The following is a 26,612-nucleotide window of genomic DNA, read 5'->3' as shown; positions in this document are numbered from 1 at the left end:
TGAGTCTCATTTGAGGTAAGCTGAGCTGACGCTCATTATAAACTGTACGTGTTGTTTGAGAGATTGTCAACAATACAGATTACATAACTATCTGGTGTTTTTAAAACAACCATTTGCAGTTTGTATGTCATTATTAGTGGAATTAAATTCCTCTATTGTACACTGTTATTTTATGTGTGATGTCTTAAGCCATAGAGAGACCTGAACACAGACTGAAGAGAAACAATGGCATTGTTTGCTGACATATATAAAACTGCAGGGGGATTTTCCAACAAGCTTACAAACCATTTTAACACTTTATAAAGTTGTGTCTATTAGCACATATTAGCAAATAGTTGCTTTACATCGACAGACACTTTATCGTGTTTGGAGTGAGGTGTCTGGCTACACAACAACTGCAAAGCATTTAAGTTGCTTTCAGACATGCACTGAACTCCGGGTCATCTCCTGAAGTTTTCCGCAGGGGCTTTATGTGACAACACAAATGTCTGAGTCGGTTGCTGCAGACATTCTCCATATATGTTTCTCCTTGTAAAGATTGTGATGTGAGAACACTGCAGGATATTGTCCAGAGGATTCACGGCGAGCGAGTGGGTGTGTTGATGACGTTTCTAACACCAGAGAGATGCAAAAACGGGAAAAACAAAAACACAAATATCTCAGGATGTAAAAAAGGTGTCATACATGTGAACAACAACAAAGAAGTAAACGCGGAAAGACAACAAGTTTCAAGAGCTTTTAGTGATGCAGGACAACGCCAGTGTCGATGTGCTGTAAACAGAAAAATATGATCGTCCTGCCTCCTTGTGCCACCCCTCACCTGAACGCTTCAGAGATTGTCCTGTTGTGAACTTGTCTGACAGAGACTCTTCTGTTGCATTCTTCATATGTAAAAGGAAATGGACATTTTTCAGAGTTCATGTCTAGAAACAGCTTTAGTCTCAGTTTTCTCCACCAACTCCTGAGAGATGGTTTGTTTTGCTCCCGAGCTAAATGCTCCATAGCTAGTCACAGCTCTTCTGGCTATCTTTGACTATCATGTTGACAATGTATTTCAATTACAGTTCCATGTTATTACATAAGCTCAATGTTAAGGGTCACATATAATGAAGTGTTTTCTATCATGTTGAGTTAGTTTGAATAAAAGTGATTTAATCAAATACCAATAAACTCATATAAGTTATACATAAATATATACATTAAACACTACTTATCTAATCAAATCACTCTCATGTTATTTGATTGATTCATAACGAAGATGATAGAAAACATATCAATAAATGTGGCCCTTAACATTGAACTCATGTAATGAGTTAATAATAATAATAATAATATAATAAACTTTATTTGTATAGCACCTTTCATACAAGAAATGTAGCCCTAAGTGCTTTACATAACAGATTTTAAGAAACAAAAGAACATGTTAAAATGAAATTGAAAAGAAAAGGAAATAAAAATGGTTAATTAATTCAATATAACAAATGCATAAAAATACACCACTTTGGAGCGTAGTTTACAAAAGCTGCATCTCCGATTTTGTCTCGGCTGTTGTTGGGAACTTGCTGCAGATGATGCAGATTACATATAGTTAGGCGAGTCATTGCTAATATAAAATATTGATTTAAACTAACAATATCAAATATGGAGATACAATCGTTGATGTGCACAACAAAACACCCTTATGAAGTTGGTCAGGCAAATGGTTGGGCGCACAGCATTACACATAATTATGCAATAGACTGATAATATAAGTAAATATGCTGTAGATTTGGCAGCTTTAAAGATTGGATTTAATTCAAACTCTAAAATCACCACAAAGACTTAAATGTAAAAGTTAAATTTGGAATTGATTGAGCTAATCTGAATTGATATCTCTGATTTTTGTCTCCACAAAAATCGTCCAAGATTTCCTAAAGATTTTAAACGACATCTGTGGCAATGATGAAGATGAGACATTAATCGTCAAATACCCCTCTGAGCGCTCACCCCTTTCTTGCAGCTGTTCGGGGACGTCCACATTGTGAGGCTCCGTGGCGCTGACATGGAAACATGGCGAGCAGTCGGATGTCCTAGTAGCCTCATTCTCCCTGCTAGCAGAGCATGTCCCAACCGTTGTCAATTTATCAATGTATTGTGCACTAGTGGGCACAGTTTGAGCCACCATTAGGACAGGTGCCTCCATCCATCATGGCCAAGTCACTTACTCCACCTTGTCAGGGGAAACTAAATGGAGCTTTGGAAGAAATGTAAACAACTCTCAGTGGACAATCAGAGGAGCCATCTCAACACTTCAACTGGAGAAGTGAGTACAGAGAGAGTTCAGTCTTCCATTAACATCCAGAGGCCTCCTGTGCTCAAGCTCCTTTTTGCCCACATATGTCCATTAATTCAGTGTTTTGTTAAATCCAGACACTTCTAAATTATGGATTAAGGAGAAGGGGGAAATCAATGGAAAAAAAATCGTATTCTCCAAGATGCTTACAGTGGCATTTATGTTTAATAGCGTGAATTAATAATACAACAATAATAAAATATGGTAGCATGTATTCACTGTACAAGGGACTCTAATTCATGTGTGAGAATTTACTGCGCTGAAGCTTGCTTAGGGGAGTTTCGTCTTGACATTTATATTCTTTTGAGGCGTGCTCTTATACGCCCTAGGCTGAACTTCATTCATTTTCGTTAAACTGCCGTACATTACAGCCAGAGGTGAAGCGGACTGGGTTTTAATTAAAAGACAAAGAGAAATTAGAAGTTGTGGCGGGGGTTGCACAAAGCTGTTAATCAATCCTGAACAATCAGCCTCGGAGACAATGGCAAAGCCACCACTGACAGAATAAAGTGAATAGAGAGAAGATTGACCACTGTCTACTGTCTGAATCAACATTTGCAGCCATGATGAAAACAATAAATCTGCTAAGTCTGCTTTATTTTGTAGGTTACACTGCACCTTCATATCACTCCTGCCCCTCATGTTAAATATTGTCTCATTTAACCCACATTAAGACGAAGGAGAAATATGGAAACATGGAAAACACGTAGATTTTTAATAGATTCAAGTCATGAAATGAATGATTAGCTGCTTCAGTTTCACGGTCCTGATATTGTGCATGCTCAATGTAAATGGACAGGGGGCAGATAACAGAATTATTGTTAATGTTAACATGGCAAGTCAGAATTTGTCCTGCAGGTCTGTTGTAAAACAGTAAAAGTGGCTTGTTATGAGGTCAGAGGACAAGCTGAGAAATATATATATTTTTTAATATATTTTTGAGATCAAATTCCATGAAAAGACAAAAAACAGCTGTGAACTGGTTCGAGAGTAGCCAAAGCCTTGTATCATGTCATGTATTCCTTTGTGCTTTTATTCAGTTCCACTCAATTTTATTTATATAGTGTGAGAAACACATCAGTGGACCACACCTCTACATATTAGGTCACATATTTCTCATAGTGAATGGTCCCAGTGGACCCAAGGGCAGTTACTTTTAATTTAAAATTGAAATGACCAATCAAGTATGTGAAATGGGGAAAAAAATTGATGTATTGCTTGAATCTTGTTTCAGTATTTCATTTCAATAAGCGCAATGGGCTATGTTATCTTTTCAGGAGATTTAATTGAAACTTCACTTCCTTTGGGTATTTAGCATTGTTTAAAAAGAAAGTACACTGTTAAAAAAGATAAGAGATTCACTAAAAGAGAGAACCAAATTAAGCAGCTGAAGCTGGGATTCTCTATGTCATCGTTTCCAAGCGTATCTGTTTCTGTCCGTCCAGAAGGAAACACAGCCCCAGAGTTTTCAAACTATAATGGGGCCAGCAAAGTTTCCAACTGGACAACTCCGGAGTATTGTGGACACCAGGGGCATCTGAAGCAGAGCTGATGCAGTTTCTAACAAAAATGTAGTCGTGTGGATGTAGCCTAACAGCCTTTGAATTCATAATCCGTCCGATTTTTGGAAGTGGTAGCATCGTCAACTTTAGACTTTGCTTGTAGTTGCTCTGAATAATCCACCGAACCCACTTGAACAGGAAAAATAGGTTAAAAAGCAGCTCAGCTTAAACATCAATTGGCCCGTTTCTAAACAGAGAACATATCTAAAAGTGTTTACATTAAATGAATGAAGCCACAAATGTTACTACGAGAGGAATTGAGTATAATGAGAAGTACGAGGGAGCAGCAAATTTAACAAACCTCATGAAGAGCACTCCTGTTGATTAGCTCATAAGGTCCCATGAGGTCAGTGAAAGCTGTTGCACACGTCATACATGTTGAATGATCCGAACCCATCAGAACGCAATATGATCCACATTCACCCTGAGCAAAAGACATGGGAGAAAAAATATCACACTCATAATCTAGACATATTTCACCTCATTCTGATATATTGTTATGAACTGAACTTAATTCAGCATCAAAGTAATTATATCTATTATATTCAAACAAAATGTTGTAAACCTTTGGCCATGCTAATCACATCTTCTTTTATTCCGAGTGAAGACTCTTGTCGGCTGTTTCTTTCCTTTCATATTTTATATGCTTATTATCTAATTTTCTTTTGAAGGCCTTGATTATTCCCAGTCTGAAAATGAACAATAATTGCTGCCCTACCGCTTACAAAGTCTGCTGAGGAGAAGAATAAAAGAGTAGTCTTTTCAATGGTCAATCAACAATGAAGTACATTAATGATTATCTTACATTACAGTTTCTTTTGTGCACAAAACATGGTTCTGGGAGAATTAAAATGTCTTTTACCCTTCCAATTATGCATGAGATTTGTATGGTTATGCTGAGACATAATATGAACAACAAGCATAAAATAGAATTCACAAAGAGCAGAGTGCTTTGATCACATACTGTATGCCTTGAGGAGTTTCGCCTGAGAGTCTTTGATGTGAATCAGTGCATGAAAGACAGGTCCAATTGGCCCGGGGTGACCCTCACATTTGCACTCTTTAATCATGTGTTCCATGTCAGGTGTATAAAAAAAAGATCCCTCGTGGTTTATAATTTTTTCCCCATTACTTTATGAGGTACATTTCCTGGCAAAAGTGTGTGAAACAATTTGCTTTTAAATGTAGTTTCAGTTATGGCACAAAGATGCTGCTGCTTGTTGGGAGAGATGCAGTAGAGGACAGAGACAGGATGGGAGGAAAAGCCCTAACAGTTGTTGTGCTAATACCTTCATAAACACTGGGATTGTAGCGCCTAATTACCATCATGGAACTGAAAGGTCAGTCATAGCCTTTTTTAACCCAGCTACCAACATGGCTCTAGGGATATTGATGTCGCTCTGCCCATCCCTCAGTCCAACATTTTCTACAGTGAAATAACTCGACAATGGAGATGGACTGAATGGGCTATATTTGGTTTAGCCATACCTTAGAGGATGAAACAAAAAGGATTATTTTTCCCTGACATTTCAACTAGCGCTACCAGCTGATTTAGATTTCCTTCTATCCAACATTTTATACCTTGATACAGTTCTGTAAATGTGCATGAACCTTTCCCATCAACCACATCTCGATTGTTGAGCTGTTATGAGTAGCAAGTTGCAAGTATTTGCTGGTGCTGAGAGTATTTGGTTGTGTTGTGGCGATTCAGTTGCAATGTGTGGATTTGGTCGTGTTGTTAGAACGCGTGAACCATTTCCCATCAACCGCATCTCAATTTCTGAGCTGTTATGAGCTCAATGCACTGCAGCTTTAGAAAACATGAAAATAAACAAAACACATGCAAATGGGAAAACATAATTTGTCAAAGTAATTGGTGGTGTTGTGAGTGTTTGGTAAAGTAGCTGTTTGTAAGTGTTTTGAGTATTTGGTAGAGTTGTGACTATTTGGTCATCTATCATTATTTTACAGACAGAATTGGTGAAACAAGACACATTTTAACATTTTACGTATTTTTAGACCATCTCCAAACAACCTTTTTATCGAAAATTTTAGAAAAGATCATTTCTAACCAGCTGGTTTATTTTATAAAAAAGAACTTAATATTTGAGAAATTAAATCCGGATTCCACTCTCTGCATAGCACTAAGACAGGGGTAGTCAAAGTCACTAATGACTTGCTGCTGGCGGCAGACAGGTTTTTACTCAGTTTTAATTCTACTTGACCTAACTCAGCCTTTGACACGGTCGAACATCTATCGTCTAGATCAGCCATCCGAAAAATGTTGTTGGTGTCAGGGATGTGGCGCTGGATTGGTTCATCTCCTATTTGTGAAATAGGTCCTTCTCTGTGATGCTGGGAGATGCTTCCTCATCATGTTTATCTCTCTCTTGTGGGGTCCCCCAGGGGTCTATCTTGGGTCCCCTACTGTTTACTATATAAATGCTACCACTTGGGCAAATCATGCGTAGCTATGTCATTGATTTAGATTGCTATGCAGATGACAGGCATATGACAGGCATATATCCCATTAAAGCCTGGCACCACTGATGTTGCTCGCACTATGTCCTGTCTTGCAGAGATTGCCTTAAAGATTGGCTGTACAAAAAACGTTCTGCAGTTAAACAACGCTAAATCAGAAGTCATTATAATTACCCCCCCTGTACCCCAGTGCTAGTTACATTAAAAGTATTTCCTCTAGTCTTGGTACCTTATTCAATAATCTTTGTAAAGAGGCCAGATATATAGGTGTTATCTTTGACTCAGATTTGAGTTGCCGTCATGTATTGCCCAACCGAGACAGTTGAAAAAGATCCGGTCTTTCCCCTCCCCTGCAGACCTAGAAAAGGTCAACCATGCCTTTATTTCTTCCATTGACTACTGCAATGCACTTTATTCAGGCATCAGTAAAAGAAACATTGAAAGACTGCAATTAATTCAGAATGCTGCTGCCAGGCCTTTAATGTGTACTAAGAGAAACGACCACATCACACCAATCCTCGCCTCTCTCCATTGGCTATCTGTGAGTTATAGGATTGATTTTTAGATGTTACTGCTTGTTTTTAAAGCTTTGAATGGCGAGGCTCCAGCCTACACATGTGATTTGTTAACCCCCCATGAGCCTGAACACTGCCTGAGATTCTCCAACAAGGCCCTACTATCGATTCTAAAATCTTGACTGGTCACTAGAGGTGACCAGGCCTTCACTGTCCGGGCTCCTTACCTCTGGAACTCCCTGCCTGGAAATCTTAGGCAGGCAAACATAGTATCTTTGCTCTTAAGATTTACTTTTATCAAATGTCCTATTTTTAACTGTTGAGATTTGATTTGAACAATTTCATTTTGTTTCATATTGTTAGATTGTGTGAATCTTGCATCTTTTACTATTGTAAAGCACTTCGTAACTTTGGTTTTGAAAGGTGCTATACAAATAAAGGTATTATTTTGTTGTGGTGATTCGGTCATGTTAGGGCGATTCGGTTGTGTTTTGAGTAATTGGTAGTGCTGTGAGTATAGAGCATGAGTTTTAAATGTGTTGAGGTCTAAGGGCCACTGTAGTTATGTTTGTGTTACGCTAACATGCTAAATGATACAATATAAATACGGTAACTAGAAACATTCATTTTATTGAAAAAGAATCATTATGAATAGTAGTAATATTTAACATGATATAAAAAAATGCTTAGCTTTAAAAACTGAAACAGAGACTAAATGTTGAGCTATGTTGACTAAATTCATGCCTCAGTATTTGATTATTTGGCCACATGGGGATTATGCAACAAGCTGTGAACATGACATTGGCACTTACTTTTTACCAAATAAAGTTGATATGTGAAACATTTGAACAAACAGTTGCTTATTTACACACTTATAGTCTCAAAGCAACATTAGTATGTATTCATTTGGAGCTGTTGGAGAGGTAATGTGCAGTGGGTGTATCTGAGCCTTTTCGCAATCTGAAAGCGATCAGAGTGGTGAGATTAAACTCAAATCTTAAAATTGTGGGCAGTCCAACCAAAACAACGAGCTGAGAGATACTAAATTGCTAAGGCTAAGAACTGCTGCGTGGTGATAACTCACTGTTCATTATCATTACAAGTGAGACATACACTTTAGCCATAGTCGTTTCATCCATTGTTAACAACAAAAAAACATCAGTCCAGAGTTATTCTGGTCTTGCATCCAAATTCATCCGGTCCTGGTTTGATTTTAACTTGTTAGTGTTGTCTACAGACAGGTTTTTTGATAACTGCCCTGATGGCCACCAACCCAGATTTGGTGTTGTCTGATGTAGAATTAAATTTCATGTCACAAACCCCCACCCACGTATACAAAATTTGGATTTCAGGCCTCATTGGACATGAGATATTATTGTGCATGAGAGAAAATTTTACTTTATAATGAAACAACTGCAGTTGCCTAAGTTAAAATGTAATTTTAATGTAATTGTACTGGTGTTTATTGTACTTGTGTTGAAGCATGGGTAATTGTTAATACAATCCAGCCACAACACCACAGTCAGGTTCAGGTTATCCCCCAGCAAGATGCTTGGGAAACCATGGTTCAACAGTCCCACTATGACTGGCACAATAAAGGCCATGAGAATGTCTCCAGGAACAGGCTCACCAGGGTCTCTTTAGAATGGGGCTCTCCGGGGACATTCTGGTGGCCAATTAACCCTCAGCTTGACCATAACATCTTGAATACACAACACCAGCCATCTCATTCTCACAACTGTGGCCTTTCTTTCTATGGGTCATGGTAATGCTACAATCACAATGTCCAGGGAGTTGGCAAAAACATATAGGCTACATGGACAAGTAGTGCAAGGCTCCTAAAGATTTTTAAATAAACTTTTAAATTACACACTAATAATTGTCTATATTCGTCTCCGAGTCTGACTGAAAGTAAACACAGAATGTAGCCCCTTGAATTTGCTATTGTGGCAAATTGCATAAGAATGTACCTCTGTGACAATGTGCTGGTTAATCAAACAAGCAGCCCCTTGCTACTACTTTATATAAAAGCAGAACTGTCAGCAACTGACAGAGTCATACATACATGTATTTGTGTTTGAAACTGCTTGAATCGCAAAAATAATGGTGTAAAAATGTCCATTATCTCTGTATGTGGGTCAGTTATAATCATCAGACAGGTCACGCTGTTGTGTTCTAGGATGGAAATATTGCCCAAGATCTATGTTTGACATGTGTTTAGAGTTTCAGTTTCTGAATGAGTGACAGACTGATGGTTCTTGTGTCATGTTGTATTCATAATTGTAGCCATAAACAGGTTTTTCATACATTCTAATATTAAAATACAACATAGCCACAGTGAGTAAGATCTTTACACTGTTCTTAACTTGTACAGCAGGCAACAGTTTGTGCTCAAGTTAATCCCAAGCTGTTGGTTGAGCTTGGACAATGGACACACACAGGTCAAGCCTTTCTTCTGCGGGGCTAATTGCCTTGTCCAGCATAGCACTATTATAAATAGTGAAAATTGTGTAGTGGAAATGTTTTTTTCTGCCCTAATGCTGTGCACACAATCTGATTATATAAAGACACAAAAAAGATCAATCTCTAAAATGGCTTCTTATTATTGAGTCGACAAGAATCTGTACCAAAAGTGTGAAATATTTACAACAGTTAGCTACAAACTACCAAAGCGGTTTAACCTCTCGGGGGCAAATGCAACTGGTAATGTTCCTAAACAAGAAATCTGTCTATGTGCAGTTAGCCTTGCTAATCAGACTACCAATTTTTTAGCTACACTTTGTATAACAACAAAAACTTGAACATACGAGCAGCTTCCCTAACATCACAGCAGTACAGCATACCAACCATACCATAATGCTGACTCTCTTAGCTCTTGCTATTTTTGAAAAGATAAGCATTTATGCTTTTAACAGGCTCCCAATCACTTCTTGTGGAACAGAAACACAAGAGATTTAAGTAGCTGTTCATTTTTGTCTTCATCTTATTTGACCTTGTTCTGTAAGTGGCAATTTGTGAGACATACCTTGTTTTTCTTAAGCATTCGTCTGACATATTTTTCTTCACATTACCACGGTAACCTGTGAGGCCCACATTTTTATAGGTGTAGGAGCCATAGAGGAAGAAAATAAATCTCTGAAGTGAAACAGCAACAGAGAAAACACAGAACATGATGTATCATATTTTATTCCCTCCCATATCATTAGTACATTTAAGAATATATTTAGTTTTTAAAAAATCAAAATCTAGTGGCTTAATCTTGACGCTGCAAATTGTTATTTCCCAGTATATGTATGGACATTCCTGTGTGATTTAATAGGCTCTTCTTATTTCTATATGGAGATAGAATTTGAAGACAAATCGGATTCAAGGAAACATATTATCTCTTGTCCCTCTCTGAATACAAAGGGCAGACCTTAGTGCTATCACAAAGAAAACAGCTTAGCAGCAGTGCATTTGTTTTCTATTCAGAGAGAAGCACTTTGTCTTTCCAATCGTTACCTGTCCGTGAATCAGTTGCTCCATTAAGGAGAGCCTAAAGAGGGAGGTGCTGTCTAGGGCTAAATTGCAATTAGTCGGGCTGCAAGTGAGGCTGGCACCAGTTAACGTGGGATATTGGAGTGCAAGGGCCCCGTAATCAGGCTTTGGTCATGTAGAACAATGCATAAAATTAAATTGACATTAATGAATACTTGTGTAATGAAAATGGAGGAGTAGAGTTAATTGCATGTTACAGTGAGTGTAATGCCCAGATAACCTTGTGTCTAATGCTATTCTTAGTCTGACTGCCAAGGCTCTCACCGTGGCTCCTCTCGGCAGGAAGTCATTAAAGCTAGGGAGTAGATAATGCCAGTGTGCCGAAACCCAGAGTAGCTACAATCTTGCAAAGACTTTCTTTCACTGGCTTTTTTTCCCCTTAAGTGGGCTATGCTGAAGTCATTTGTACACAGTCTGAATGAAATTAAAGGTCACCAGTGCTATGCATTTATGTCTAGATGGGCCTTTAGAGTTGGGCCTACTCACCCACTGGGGCTGTCAGGCTGGAGAAGAAAGGCAGAAAAACCTTCAGCTGACAGAGGAGTAGGATATTTGCCACAGATAGACCTAAAGTAATTGAGTGACAGCTGCTCAGGCTATTACATAAATGAACCCATGTGGCGCACACCTTCCATTAAGAAATCATTCCAACAATTAGATGCTTTGTTTAGAATTCTATACATTTCACTGACAAAACCTTAAAACCTTTACCCTACTTATTATAAAAGGTGACGGATGGTGATATAATAAATAGGAAAGTATGGGATAATAACAGTGTATGCTAGACTAAATTATATTTTCTTCAGATGTTTATTTTATGTTGATTCCTAGATAGTTACTATTACATTATACTTCCAAAAACGTTTCATATTAACCAAAGAGGGAAAAATTGTAGTCACTTGCATAAAAAACTTTCAGTCTAAAAGCTAGTGCCGTCGTTTTTTCTGATTGGAAAAATGTTAATGTGATGCCTTGAGTTTATGTATCCTGCACAAACTTCACCATTGTGAAAAAATCACACTACAAGACACTACTTTCATTAGTCAGTGCCCCAGTTTATTTATTCCACTTAAATGCTAAGCAGAACATTCAGTTTGGGTAATTTGACAACAATCATCGCACAATTCGACACATATGGACATTTATAATGAGAAATTAATGATGCATGAATATTTACTTTGGTTTAACAGGAGAAACAACATCAACAGCTTTTAAAACCAAACACAGTTTAGGATTAATAGATAGTAAAATCATTTCAGAACTTGAAGAAGTTGTCTACAAATATAACATTTATATTATACAATACAAATTAAGTAACTATCACCAGGAAATTAGTAGGAAACAACTAATGGTGTTACCAAAATCATTCTTGTGTCGATTTGGTCACAATAAACTAAAAACTAAAGTCCAGAGTGATGATGGGCAACAGATTTTACAACCTAAAGCTTTTGGAATTTTCTCATGCAAATAAAAAAATCTATATATTTTGCATTCACCTGACAAAAAGGCCAATGAGAAAATAAATAAACATCACAGTATGTGCCCATTAGCAGCAGCTTCCCATAGGGAAAATCTGTGAAAATAATAGCTTTGTATCAATTTACTATTGTCTCAGCTCATTGAGTTCAAATGCATCACTAACATCAAATCATCACAGTAACAATAAATAAAGCTATGGCACCATTATTTCAATAGTTCAGCTGATAATTTCTGGTAATTGCCAATTTGTTTACAGGTCTTTGCTTTAAATAAATATATATATATATATATATATCTCAACTTTGTTTGTAGGTAATGGTAGAGGACCTGCATGTTGATTCACCAGTGATATAATGCCGTACAGTATGTGTGTGTTTTAATTTCCATGAACAAGTCTTATCTTGTACAGTTTACAGAGGCCTTGTTTCAATGGTGGGAGGCAGGATGTCACAGTGCAGGAAGTCGGCCTATTCTTCACCATTACCCACTCCATCTTCCCAAAGCAAAGCGTTTTCAGTGACTTAACAAGGTGTTCTCTCGGGGGAGAGTCTTGATCCAAATTTTCTAACATAATGTTACACGATGTTCTTGTTTTACATTGATCACTCTTCTAATGTCAGCCACAAACAAAAATATGTTTTACCCTTTAAAACATGGATGAACTTCTTGTTTCTTATGAACTGCTAGTACTTGCTTCCTCAAAATGACATAAGTCAGCTATTGCTGTAAGAACTAAATATAAATATCCATCTTACCCAGTTTACCTGAATATCTGACATGTATATTAGGTGAGTATTGGACAAAGATATTCCCTATGTTAGACCTATGGCATTTAACATCAAATAAGGTATGAAAGCTGAATAAGCATATCAGCATGTTTTCTCGCACCTGACATTTACACTGAATACATCATACGAACAACACCGTGTGATCAATGTGTTTACATTGCTAACATCCCACATTTAAGGCAAGACCAGCTGTATCCAACTGAACTCGAAAACAGAATATATACGTATGTGTTGTGGCACAGCTACATCTGACACTTCTTAGGTTAGAAATAAAGAAATTGAAAGTCCTGACAATCAGCAGGGAGGCCTCTTCTATTTAGTTACAACTAACTTTTAGTGAGAATTTAGAAGTTAAAGAATTTTACAGATTCTCTGCTTCAATCACCCTGATTGTCACATAAAGTCATTTTATTGACATGGTTACATTAAAAATGATAAGACTGGACAGGTCCTGCAACACAATCACTGCTGCCTAAAATATACATATGAGCATTTAAAATAATAGTTATAATAGTGTCTCTTTGTTTCCAATGGACACAACCAGGGTGTTGTGCTGAGACAAGATTTTTAGCTCACTCAGAACAAACAGCCTTTTTGACAAAACGTGTATTGGATCTGAATCGCTGCCTATATACCTCTGAAGTGTGCTAGCTATTTGATGCCAGTTTATGGTAAAATTGTGTGTGATGGGCAAATATGAGCCTGCAGATTTATGAGTCAGGCTCTACCTTTAAATGTCCCACTTGTGTCTCCCACTGGAGTTAACAGGAGGGTAAATCATACTGATTGACAAACCTTTTGTTTCACAGCTGCACGCGAGCATCAAATACATCTTCAAACAGTAACTCAAATATCTATTTAAGGTTGGTATACAACAAACCTGTATTTTAAAGATGTAGATGTATGCACTCTGTCCATACACTATACCGAGGAGACTATTTTGTCTGTTACATCTGTCTGATGTAATATTTCATCCATTTTTGAAGTTGTTGTCAGGCAGCCCCTGTACATCAAAGGGGCCCACTGGAGGTCTTTAGATTGACAGCCTGCTGGTGTCCACGTTGTTTTTAATGGGGTCTTCACAGCAGGTACCGATAGGACCATTTGTGTTGCTCAGCCCTTTCCTCAGACTCCCTGATGCTCACAGGTTTACTTTTCATATCGAAAACTAAAACAATACCGGGGTTTTCCTTGAGGGTTGTGTGTTGGTTTGATCAGGACGCTACATGTCAGGTCATGGCCGAGCAGAACATGTAAGATGTTCCGATTCTATCATCACACTAGCTTTTTTGAAGGCTGCATATGATTACAAATCCTCGGCAGTAGCTTGATTCAATGACAACATGACAACACTGTTGACTGTTCTAACATTTAGGAGGTTTCATGAGACAGAACAAAAATGCATGTGAGCAGTGTGAAATATTAGAGCTGAGAAAATTAGAGCTCAGCCTTTACCTCTCTGTGTAATATAGCTACAGGCCTCACTCTCAATATGAGCAGCTGCACTTTGATCCAGTCCACTGCATATTTTCTTTTGCCTGAAGCCCATTACAGAAATGTCTCAACTTATGCTGATCTGGATAAATAGATAAATCCAAACTGATCAGGTGGTTAAATTGTTGATGTCAATTTATAATTTCTATATATCAAGTAAATTAAAAAGTCGAGGATTAAAGTCTTCATACGCCTTCATAAACTTTTCGCCGTGCATTGACACCCAGGGCTATGCTGGCTTACCTGTCTGAAAGGGAGCAATGAATAATTTGATCACATTTTTCATTTCACTCGAGTGCTGAACAAACAGGAATCTGTGATTAACAGTTTTAATTAGGATTCTAACTTGACAAATTCTTATAGCCTCGCAACGTGCCTTAGATGAATAAATCACTGGCCTGGGATCATCAAGCTGCCTCCTAAGTGAATGTGCCTCGAGATTACTTTGTGATTCCACAAAGTGTGAGTCAGCCAAGACTGAGTGTGTTTAACTAATCCTCTTCCCACCACATGTCAGGTGGGGGAAGTTTATGTCCATTCAAGGACCTGACTACCCCGCTCAGGTATGGGACCCCCATGCTTCTCAGCGTTTCTTCTTTGACTCTTGAAAGCTGGATGTCAAAACTGAGTGGACCCAGGGTTAGTTATCCTCACAGCGTGTAACAGATCTGCACACCTGGGTTGTGAGGGCACCCGAAAAATCATGGTGGAGCGTTTGAGGGGAAAATGTTAAAATGTCAAACTAAGGTTCATGTACAGTTGATGCAGCTTGTCACTGGAAATAATGTCCATAATTGATGTGATTGTCAAAGAAAGAGGGATACAAGACTTAATATTTTTTAGAAATTTTTGTTGGTCATTTTTTATTTTGATCAGTTATTTTGATTTGTTGATGGTGTAATGAACTGCGTGCTGAGGTTACAGGACCACGTGTTGCTGTGACCTCTGATTGTTTGTCCTCACACTGCCAAAGCTTCTGATGACTCAGCAGCATGTGTTGATATAAAATAGATGAGAAGAACCATCTACAGTAGTTGGAATCAAAGCTAACACTAGTTGGCTCGGCTCACTAGCTTCCACTATTCAAGTGGAGCATCCACTTTCCAAATGATGAATGAGGTAAGTGGGTCGACAGTAAATAAAAAAACTACAACATCACCATTTTGTTAATCCCACTAAAGTCATCTAAGACAAACATTTGTCATACAAACTAAATACAGAACAATTGTCAAACAACTATATAATCCTAATTCATTTGCACATCCACACTGCAGAAAGATTTGTTTTTTCTTCTTAGGGTTTTTTTTATTTTGCAGACCCGCCTTTAAAGCACTTTGTAAAAACACTATTTTTGAATTTGAACTTTAAATCAATTATTTTCAGAGATTAATATTGAAGTAAATTCATTTCTCCACATATTTTTAAATACTTTCAAAATAGCTCACATTAGTTGATGACATATGATGAGGACGTAACTGTTAAAGTGGCTTTTAGAAAAGAGAAGAGCAGTGGTCCCAAACAGCATCCCTGGGGGACACCTTGACGTACGATCTTTGATTTTTAAATACCTTTTGTGACTGACCAGATAAATAGTGTCTCACTCCGTTTACTACAGATATAATAACAATAAACACGTATTTTAAGTTGTGCCTATAGTCTGTTAAATCAAAAGCAGCATGAAAATAAGATACAAAATACATTGAACTGCACCAACCACTTTATTATGATTCAACTACTGATCCATCATATGCATTATCTGAGGTGAATTTATTTTCTGATAAATAATGTGCAGCTTGATCAAACCATTCTGAGTAAACATCCAAAGTAGAGGGAGAATTTGCTGACCTCACAATTGCTGGCAACTTAAAATGTGTTTCTCAATTCAGATTAAGATCATTGAAATCCTACGCATAAAAGAATTTGCATGAGAAGCTTCATAAAGCACTTTATTTTGACTTTGTCCTTTAATCACTCTGCATTGTGTTTTTACTCTGCGTCAACTGTAAATTTATAGCTACAAAAAGAGCTAATTTTTTTAATAGGAGTTTGGATAGAGTAATAAATGGAGATATACACCATCCCTCAACCCCTGTGACCCGCCCCAATACCAAATTTAAACATCAGTAATGTGCACTGGTGTCTGAAACTCCATTGTGAAATGTTAAATTTAAATCTTGATGATATGCATCGTAACTATTGTAATCAGACAAGCTTCCAAGCTTCGCCTCCATTATTAATTGTCCAAAGCATAATGATTTATTGTAGTCCTGCAGAATGATTATTAATTTTCTGGTTGATTATACCTGTGGGCGGCAACAACACTGTTCTGCATATAAGCATCTGCTAAATGAAAAAGTATTCTCCACATAAAAAGATGTCCTTGGAGAAACAACAGCTCATTTTTACTTTAATCAAACATATGTAAAAGTGCTGTTGATTAAGGGTAGCGTGGCATGCATTCACAGGGGAAATATGTAATAAACATTATCTGATGACTTTCTTTGTTCAAAACTTTATTCTGCATTGAGCTGACTCCAAGTAGCTCTTGTTCTCCAGAATCATTTGCATGCTGTAACTTGGGACAGCACTTAAGCGCTGCACCCCAAACTGCACCTGCACTGCAACAAAAATGTGCAGCCCTTGTATATCACCGATGTGACACTGGTAGTTTACATTCCAAAGGAACAGAAGAGAGCGACAGGAGTGTGTGTACAATACAAGCTGCTCTTAGCCAGGCATGTCTGGGTACGCCTGAGCCGCAAACAGCAGGCCGAGTTCAAACTTCACGTCAAGAATTGCCAGGATCTCAACACTTAGAGGAATGCACAGGTGCAGACACTCTGCAGCAGACAATCCCAGCGAGCACTTGATCAATTTGACACTTAGCAGGGCCGAGGCCAATGGCAAGTTCCTGTGCGATTGTGATTGGGCCTTGTGCAACAAAGGAAAGAAGTCCACTGAGCAGTTTTTCCGTGCCTCCGGTCTTGCAGTATCCTGGCCTTGTAAATCAGTTTCCTCCTGCTCATTTGAGGCATCACAGCTGATGGTTGTGTAATAACACTTTTACTCTGATAGGCTTGGCATGGATATCCAGTGGCATATTAATCCATCCATGTCAAATTAATCAATGCTGGATCACATGCTGCTGCTCTTACCTGCATGCATCCACTTTCACACATCCACCTTGCTAATATCAGCTGACATGTTTTATCAGGCATCACCTTCCTATGGAACAGAGCACATTGCATGTATTTCTATGATTGCAAATGTTCGATTTGCAGTTGCTTCTATTAATATTCTGTTCGAAGCATTTTCACAGTTGGAGACAGACATAATCTCTGAAGAGAATTTCTGAAGAGCTCTATTTGCGGCTTCATTGATCACAAGAGATATCAGTGTCCCTCAAACAGCATTTCCCAGGACTTTCATTAACGGAATTAAATTAAATATCCAATTAAAGTGCTTCACTCATAAAATTAGAGAGGAAAGACATGATGCATTATTTTAATGATACTGATTAGAGATGTTGCTTAACATCACAGGAGTCTAACCCGAAAGTAGATATAGTATATTTATTTGGAATCGTGCACCTGACAGAGCGGCGCTTCGTTCACCAACCCCCCCTCTCCGGCCAACAAAGAAGGCGAGGCAGATTAATTAACAGACCTTTACAGCCAATGAAGACAGGTGGCAATAATCCTGACAAGAGACAGATATGAAGCCTCCCATACAAAACCAATTTCAACAGCACTCCATTTTTCAAAAGCTCATCAGGGTGAAGAACGACAGAGTTGAACCTGTGTGGCTGCAGAATTTGTTTTCTCTCTGATTGCCTTGTCAGGATATCTTATCCGATGGCAGATGACCAAAACCCCAACCTTCACAGACAAACTCGCCCTCCTTCCCCCTCTCTGACACACAAAATGTTTCACACAATGCGTTCTCTGTCTCTCCCTCTCTCGCACACTTATACACACCCTCTCATACTGTCGCACACTTTCCCACAAGGAGCCACAATTGACAAATCCTCCGGTGCGCCTGTCAGTCTTTTTGTTCTCACTGGGGACATTTACAATAACGGGAACTGACTTACAACTTATAATATTTGAAATAGAGGGAGACAAAAATAACTTTATCATCTTTACCCAGTGGCCTTTTGTGTTATTGGCGGTTGAAATGTCAACTATCACTGGCAGATTTGATCAACCCTAGCCAGCGAGCTAATTAACGTTAGCTCTAAGAGTGGGTTGAAAACGTTGTCTCCTGCTGACTCATTTTGAAATAAAAACTCAGAAAAAGATGATTTAATATGCATGTGATGGCAACATGAAACAGTAAAATGCATGTGTGTGCATTACGAAGTTGTAATACTGAGCATTGCTGTTCCAAAATCACCTCTTAGCCCAGCATTGTATCTGGGGGCTTATGGTTCACTAAAAGTGGATGAGGTGTTTCTGAATTGGGTATTTATTTAACATAATCCATAGATATACAAATGTCAATAGCTAAAGATATGCTAACTTTTGGCTGTATACATTTGAACCAATAAGCAGGCTAGCACACATGTTCACAGTTTTTCATTCTAACGCCCGGGCCACACCGGATGCGTGTGCAGTGCGTGACTTCTGCGTCGCTGATCTGCTTCATCTACCTCCTGCCTGTTGCTCACACAGGCAGCGTGTCAGAAGCGTGTAATAGAAGTAGCATATGTCCTCAACTAAATACCAGGACTCAGTCTGAAGCCGTGCATCTCTTCAACAATAAAACCTTGTAAAAACGAATGAATGGATTTAGTCAACAAAACACTAGAGTGCGTTTACCTTAAAATGGGTACAGGAAGTGTTTCAAATATATATATATATATATATGTGTATGACATATTCAATAGATAGACATACATATTGAAACTGTCTTTTTTGCTGTGAACCGTGCAAGACACATGAAGAACATATACGAGACCAGGCTCTGTAGAAAAGCTGCATGTCTCAGGCAAGTCTCACGCATCCAGCGCGGCCCGAAGAAAATCACCAACCTTCCAACCTCTTCAGTTACCTAATTTTCTCTCACTAGAACCCCATGCACATTGTTACAGAAAGGATTCAAGAACTGGTTCCACCTGAGACAGGGTTCCAAATTGTATGAACCATCTATGAGCTTGTCAAAACCTTTTTTACCATGTGCTGGCGCGTTTCTTCTGACTGCTGCACATTACAAAACAACAACACCAAATGTGTCTGCCCTGTTGGAAACTTGCCACAAGGAGTCCTGGCAGAGAGGAAGTAACGGTGCAGAGCGTGGCTTCATTTCATAAAGAAAGAGGATGACAGTGCTACTTACATTGAATGCTTTGAGTTGCGTATTGCAAATTCTTTGAGTGGTGACTTGAGGTTTGTGGTTGCCTAGCTAGCATCTACTTAACTATGGTCATATCTGAGTTAAACTGCAAACTGCATGAATCTCACACCACCACAAGTAAAACCTGTGCAGAACATGGTGTAATGTTGGTAAATTGTAATTTCAAGTCAGGGTGGAAACACATATGCTGAAACATCTTTCTACACAACATGGGCTTCCATTCCGGGAATGCCATGTATTTGACACTACGCGCGAGTGCAACTGCTTCCCAACTGGGCAGTACGTCTGTTACCGAGGGTAAATATAATACTATAGCAACGTTAGAGCCACAGAAGCAGGGTTAGCAGATTATGTTTTTATCTGACAATCTACAAATAGGTGTGGTTAGCAAATGCAGAATTTCACGACCACAGAAAAACAAAGTAAATTTCCTTATTTACACTGCATATTTATTTTGTGTCTAACTGATCAAAATTGATTTACTCGAATCAGATGCACTCCTGACTAAATTGTTTCAATGTAGGGCATTGATTCTAACTGTTTATCTTGGTTATTGTCTCAGGTATAATGAGGTTATTTATCTGAATAGAAAGGACCCCACTCGGTCTGCAGCGAAACATTCAGCGGCACATTACAGTAATGCTGCTATCCATTTGCAATTAGTACATAATATTGCCCTGAACTTCCATTAATGTGATTGAGCATGTCTGCGTTAGGGACGTGCATATGCAACATTCTTTCCCTTCCTTTTCGCCACTCCAGCTAGAGCCTCAGTGGTCGATGATAGGATCCACCCTGACTGTCCAAACACCGCTCCCTCAGGGACGTTAATTTCCAAACAGTCCCAGGCGTGAGACAAAAGAGAGAACGCTCACTGAGCATGAAGAGAAGGGAGTGGAAAGCACACTTCTCAATTAAAAAAAGTCTCACTTTTTTCTGAGGGTGAAAGTATAATGGCAAATTAATTTTCCGGAGATTAATGAACAAAGTAAATATTTTAGTGTGAGTACTTATCTTCTAAAAAGTCAGAGGATGGACACCCACTCACTCCCTTCCCCCTGCCTTGCTCTACCAGTGTGTGTGTGTGTGTGTGTGTGTGTGTGTGTGTGTGTGTGTGTGTGTGTGTGTGTGTGTGTGTGTGTGTGTGTGTGTGTGTGTGTGTGTGTGTTGGAACAGCTTAGATGCATAAGGAGTCTAATGAGAGAAGAGATTCCAAGCTGCCTGATGGGGCTCATCAATCACCTTTCTCCTTTGGAGGTGTGATGCCGGCCGGGGGAAGGGGCCATGGAGGGATGTGTGGGAGGGAAGGCATCAGGCTTTTAATCTCAATAAGTTAATAGACTTTCTGGTCTGGTCTTTCTAAGTAGAACTTCATCACTGTTGTTAGCAAACAAGCAGCATGTACACGGGAGACTGTTGGAGGAGCTCCTTGGCATTTTAGACATTACACAGTTAATTTGTGTTGCACCTGAAATTAGGGGATCCAACTAAAGTTAGTCGATACACCAATAACCAGTTAAAGGTTAAAGTACTGAGACATTTTAGGAAAACAAATCCAGGTCTCTACTGCAGCAGGTATACATGGTACACTTAGTAGAAATATGTGGTTGGTAAATATTTTAGTAGCAGTTCCTGCTGAAATGAGAATAATTCCAAATCTAGTTGAGGCATAGGCCTACAGTAGCCTCATAATCACTAATTCGTAACCACACAGTGACATGATTTACAACAAGATTGTAAGAAAAAGGAAATAAAGTATTTGTAATCATTAGTGCACTGCAGCACATCCAGTGTGTGGGAACCTGGATGATAGTATAGCAGAGTTAAGGCCAATTTTATTTTCATTTTCTTTTTTAGATTTTGGGAAGTTAAACCAAGATATTTAGGTCTGTTCTCTTATAACAGTTAACAGTAAACAGTGTGTTTGATAATAGAAAAGGTAAAGTATCAAACCAAACCACAGTTTAGACATGTTTTCAGTGTTCCCTTCTTCAAATAAGTCAGAGATTAAGTGTATTCTCAATTTCAAGAGTTAAGGTTAGCTAGCTTGTTAGCATAATTTGCGAGCAACGTGTTATTTCAGCTAGCAAAAGTGGTACTCTGGCAAAAATTGAGAGGCCTGTCACTTATGTCTGAAATCAAGGGTCTATTGTTTCTGACATTACACAATTCAAGTGTTATCTGTGACTGCTTTCACTGTATGGCCAACATAAAGTCCTCAAATTCAAAGTTCAACAGGGGTGACTGCGGTGTAACATATCTTTTTTCTTTTTCTTTTTTTTTAAATGAATCTAAAACCTGTTTTTAAATCAGATGGAGTGTTACAGTCATTGAGAAAGCAGGTCAAACATGTCTGACCACCACTTTATGAGGATAACATTGTACTTGTCCCTTCATCCCCTCTGCTGTACTAATGTGGCAGCTCATCTTCATTAATTATCTCCATGCTGGACAATGTATGTGGTAGTTGTGCTTCCAAAGAGAGAGGGTGTAATGTGGAAAATATGCAGAATGTATTTGGGTTGACTGTCCGGCGATTAATAATGATTGTGTTTGGATAAATAGTGCCCTACTTTCAGAATCTGTGAATCTAAATATTCCCAATGGGCTGCCTCCCTCCTGTATTGATTGATTGGTATAGTGTTTAAAGGTCATAGTCATAAAACATCAGGATGTAATTAACACACTGTGATTTTTAACCAATGGTGAATGTATGGCGTGTTGACTTTTTAAGTTATAGCTGGCTTCTCAGTGTGGTGTTTGAATAACCACGTGTTATTTGAATTTAAGATGAGGTTCAGGGCAAATGTAATTTCTGATGAGACAGTGTTCCTCACCAAAAAGGGGCAGGTAAGTCTGCCAGGCCTGTGATACATATCCTCATATAGTGTGTCTTTAATCATGGTTTCCGCGGAATAGACGGACCGTTGTGTCTCCGTTTTTCCTTTGAGCCATTCGCCTACAAAATACTAAAAACCTGCGTCCATGCAGAGTCACGTGGAGACAAGACAGATGCGACGGTCTCCTTATGGTTACTCCACCGTGCTTCTTCACAGATAATTCATTCAGTTGAGGGAATGCAATAAACATTTTGAGCTGCTTTTAACCTGATTCAAACTGGCTTGACCTTGAAATGACTAAAAGCTGAGATTTCATTGATGGATGTGATGCTAACAGCTTCATGTAGAAATGAGCCTTTTCAGGATTGTCACCAAAATGTGTTCAATGGCTTTCAGTCGCCAAAAAACCACAAGGACTGACCACCACATTCAGGCCCAGTTTTTAAAGCTTGTGTTATCGTGGTTCCATTCCCTGAATAACAAAAGAAAGCCTTCACTGTGTGTCAACACATTCCCCCTGTTGTTACCTTGGGAGTTGAGTCTATTCATATTTCCTCTAAGATTGAAAACAGGTGTTTTGGTTTGTGCAGACATTTATCTGAATGTCTGAGATTTCTTTGGCAAATATGGATGGAATAAGCTAACAATTCTTCTGTGTGTGTGTTAGCCTGTGCACCGACAGAGACATGGAAGAAACTGGTTTGTAATACGCAACCAAATTCAAAAAGAAGATTTATAAATTGAAAATTAGCTTTTAAATTATATACACCAATCATTTAATAATTAATTTGACAGAAATCTAATTTCAGATGTAATCATTTCTGAATTCTTAGTAACCTTGTTAAAATGTATTAAAATATTTTTTTCAATGCAATGACCTGACTGTGATCTGCAGCCATAGCTTATCAGGAGAAATGTTCAAACCAACCAGAGTGTTCATAATGTTAAATAGACAGGATTCTTCATAGAAAAACAATAAAAAAAAACATTTTGTCCAACATGGCTGCGAATTTCTCCAAACATATTATGTGATCTAAAGACACAAAGAGGTGTTTGGTTTTCATTTGGCTCCACCACTGATCTTCCTCGAGGGGGAAAAACAACCACAAAAGAGCCCGATATGAATTGGAAACCACAACCCAGTAATTTAATCAGAGCAACTAAAATCAAAGGAGGCAAAAGTTCAGGATCCGAATGCAACGAAATGGATCAGTTCCTTAGAACCTCCTGACATAGCTCACTTGTGGAGGAGCAAGCCTCGACAGAAAGGGCTGAGTAATGAAGATGGATGCATTCTGTTATCAGGCAGCCACTTACTGGGGCCTGATGTAACCTTAAACACTGAGGATAGCTCAGTTGCACAAAGAATCTAATTAATGAATAGCAGCCATGAAAGAGGACAAGGCAAGTGTGCATTTGCAGATGAATTCCAGACACTAATCAAACGCTGCCCAAGTGGTTTGGTTTGTCTCCAGAGCATGGCGATATTTGGCGAGGGTTTAAGGCCGTGTTTGCATGCTGGCTTGATGACTGTATGCATGCTTTAGTGTTTTTATGCATGGGCCTGCGTGCATATTGTGTGTGTTTTAACTGTGTGTGTGTGTGTGTGTGTGTGTGTGTGTTTATATGGGTTTTTCTTCTCCTGTTTGAATGTTAAGTGTTTTTGTACAGCTTTTAAAAAAGCCAAGCCCGAGGTTAACAAAGGACAGAATGTACAGAACAGGTGTGCAGTTGAGTTACTGACTTTGTTCCATTATTATGGGTTTCTTTGCTCACCATTGTACATTCACACCACTATTATTAGGATTTCGGTATCTGTAAAACTTAGCAGAGTGTACGTTTACTGTTTTTAAGTGAAGAAACACATTACATATTTAACCAGTTACAAGTACAGTTTGACCACTCTATTGAAATCCACAATTAGGAGGTACAAACCCACTAAAAAGGCAATAGACTCCTCACACATTGCCAGTTGAGGAGTTGCCTTTCTGTTTTTTTCCCACTGGTGAGTCATATACGACATCTGGCCACTGTTGCATCTTCTATCTATCTTGCATGATATGAAGAAAAATATCGCTGTTGTGCATTGTTCCCAAGAGGTAAAAAAAACACAGAAGAACACAAATGTGCATTTATGCGCCAACACCCGAAAGTTCATTGGGCAACATAAAGATGCGGGACAAATGCAGCGTCAGCATTTAAAATTAAAAGAAGGAGAAATTTGGGTCCATTACTTCATTAAAATCATCACACATAATCCATAAACCCATTTCATTCAGTTTCTTCTCGAGAAGTCCAGGAAATGCAGGATCATCTATATCTGGAGCATTTGCTAATATAATACCGTTGACCTGGATCTCACAAAGCATCAACAGGATCCTCCCAGCCTCGTCTGCTCTCAGTTTCACACGTTTACATTGTAACTGCTTGTTAATTAGTGCGGCTACCCCTCTGATCTGGCTAGCGCCACAGGATGTCCCCATGTAGCCCACCCAGTCATTGCAAAGCTTCTGTGCTTTGTGAGCCAGTAGGTGGGTCTCCTGGATAAATACTATACTTTATTAGTATTTTCAATACTGAAAATTGTACTTTCTTGATTCTTGTTGTTCGGGGTTTGTACCCTCATGGTTGAATGCACTTATTGTAAGTCGCTCTGGATAAAGTGTTAGTGGATTTTTTGACCAGTATAGTTTGTGTTAAATAGAGCAGGTAATCTTATGATCTAATTTACAATTTACGACACACATATAAAAATATGTGTGTCGTAAATTGTACATTTTTTTAAAGACTGGAATCTGTACACATCAGAGCAAAATCCACTCCACACTCACTTAGAACACGGATCTAAGCACTGTGTGTTGTCAAGTCGTTAGACTTTAATTGGGCCAAATCTTTTCACAGTCGGGGAAGATTTCAACAAGACAACGAGTTGTCATAGCCTGGTTCCACACCTCGAAATCACTGCTCACAACTGCTGTTTGTAAGGCAGCTCAAATAGCTCTGGTGTTGTGCTCATTAACAACTATTTCAGTCAGTTGGAGATACAGTCGACCACTCAGAGATTTGTGGGAGGGAGTAGGAATGGTTATGTCATCTTCCTTCATAGCAAGAGCTCGATCCATAAAAACAACCATCAAAAATGAACTGCAACAAGCCTGGATGAGGTTGCTACAGCTGTTATATTATTTGTTTGTTTGGTTTAAGTTATTATATTAGCATATTCGACTTATAATCAGTATTTTTATAACAATAAAAATCAAATGACAAAATGAAAAACAATGTAAAAGGGGCTGTTTGTTGTGATGAACAGAGAATTATCACCTGGATCTGCAACTCACTCAACTTCACATCAGGACTCGTGAGTCTCAGCTCATTGTTTACTTACTTTACTTCACTCCACAACCTGCTCAGCACCAAAGAGCAGAGAGTCACACTTCATGACAAGCTGACATATTCAGATATTTTCCTCTGAAAGACCCAAAACTGCTAATGGAAAGTTGACACTTAAATGAACTTTCAGCAGTTTCCCACAAACACCACTCAAAATTAATGACAATGTTGCTCTTTAATAGCTGAATGTGTAATTAGTAAATTATCTAGCTGCAGCTGATTCAGTGTAAACAGAAGTTAATGTCAGCAGGGCTGAAGTGTCACTAGGTGCAGATTGGTTGGGGACAAAAAAAGAAACCCTCTCAGCGAGACATCAGATATAATGTCAGACTGACTTAGCCCTGCATGAAAAAAATCATTCATTTAAATGAAGCCCATGCAACAAAACACTGGATGTGCCAAGACTCAAGTCAATTTTTGCTGCAGCATCATCCGTCAAGGTGGCCAGTCAAAAACATGCAAGCACCAATTCTTACAGGCTCACTTTGCAAACTTGACCTGTTTCTTTGTATTTACTCGTGACCGCGGTGATGAAAGATAAAACAACTCAGTTGTGAAATCCGGTGTCAGGGAATTGCAAAACGAGTTGCAGATTTGTACCCTGACCTGAACTTCCTGGATCATAGTTCATTACATCACAGATTAACACACCCGCAAATACAGCTGCCAGCTAAGCATCTGCAAGCATGTTGTACTTTGGCACTAAAGACGAATGATATCAGGTTCACACGCTCATGACCGTTATAATATAATGATTGCTATTGTTACCATCTTAGTTTACTAAATTAGGTATATAATTATTTAATTTCATATTTTTGGTTAGCACTGTGGCCTCACAG

The 26,612-nt window shown here is 38.6% G+C and overlaps 1 protein-coding gene across 1 annotated transcript in view; it reads left to right on the top strand.

The window, feature by feature from the left end:
- Positions 1-26,612, top strand: part of LOC118120924 — a 72,096-nt gene that overhangs the window by 37,196 nt on the left and 8,288 nt on the right. The window lies entirely within an intron of this gene.

The sequence above is a fragment of the Hippoglossus stenolepis genome, chromosome 14, assembly GCF_022539355.2.
Source record: "Hippoglossus stenolepis isolate QCI-W04-F060 chromosome 14, HSTE1.2, whole genome shotgun sequence".
NCBI classification, from domain to species: Eukaryota; Metazoa; Chordata; class Actinopteri; order Pleuronectiformes; family Pleuronectidae; genus Hippoglossus; species Hippoglossus stenolepis.
Note: the sequence above shows the minus strand (reverse complement) of the source record. Positions and strands in the feature narration are given on the sequence as shown.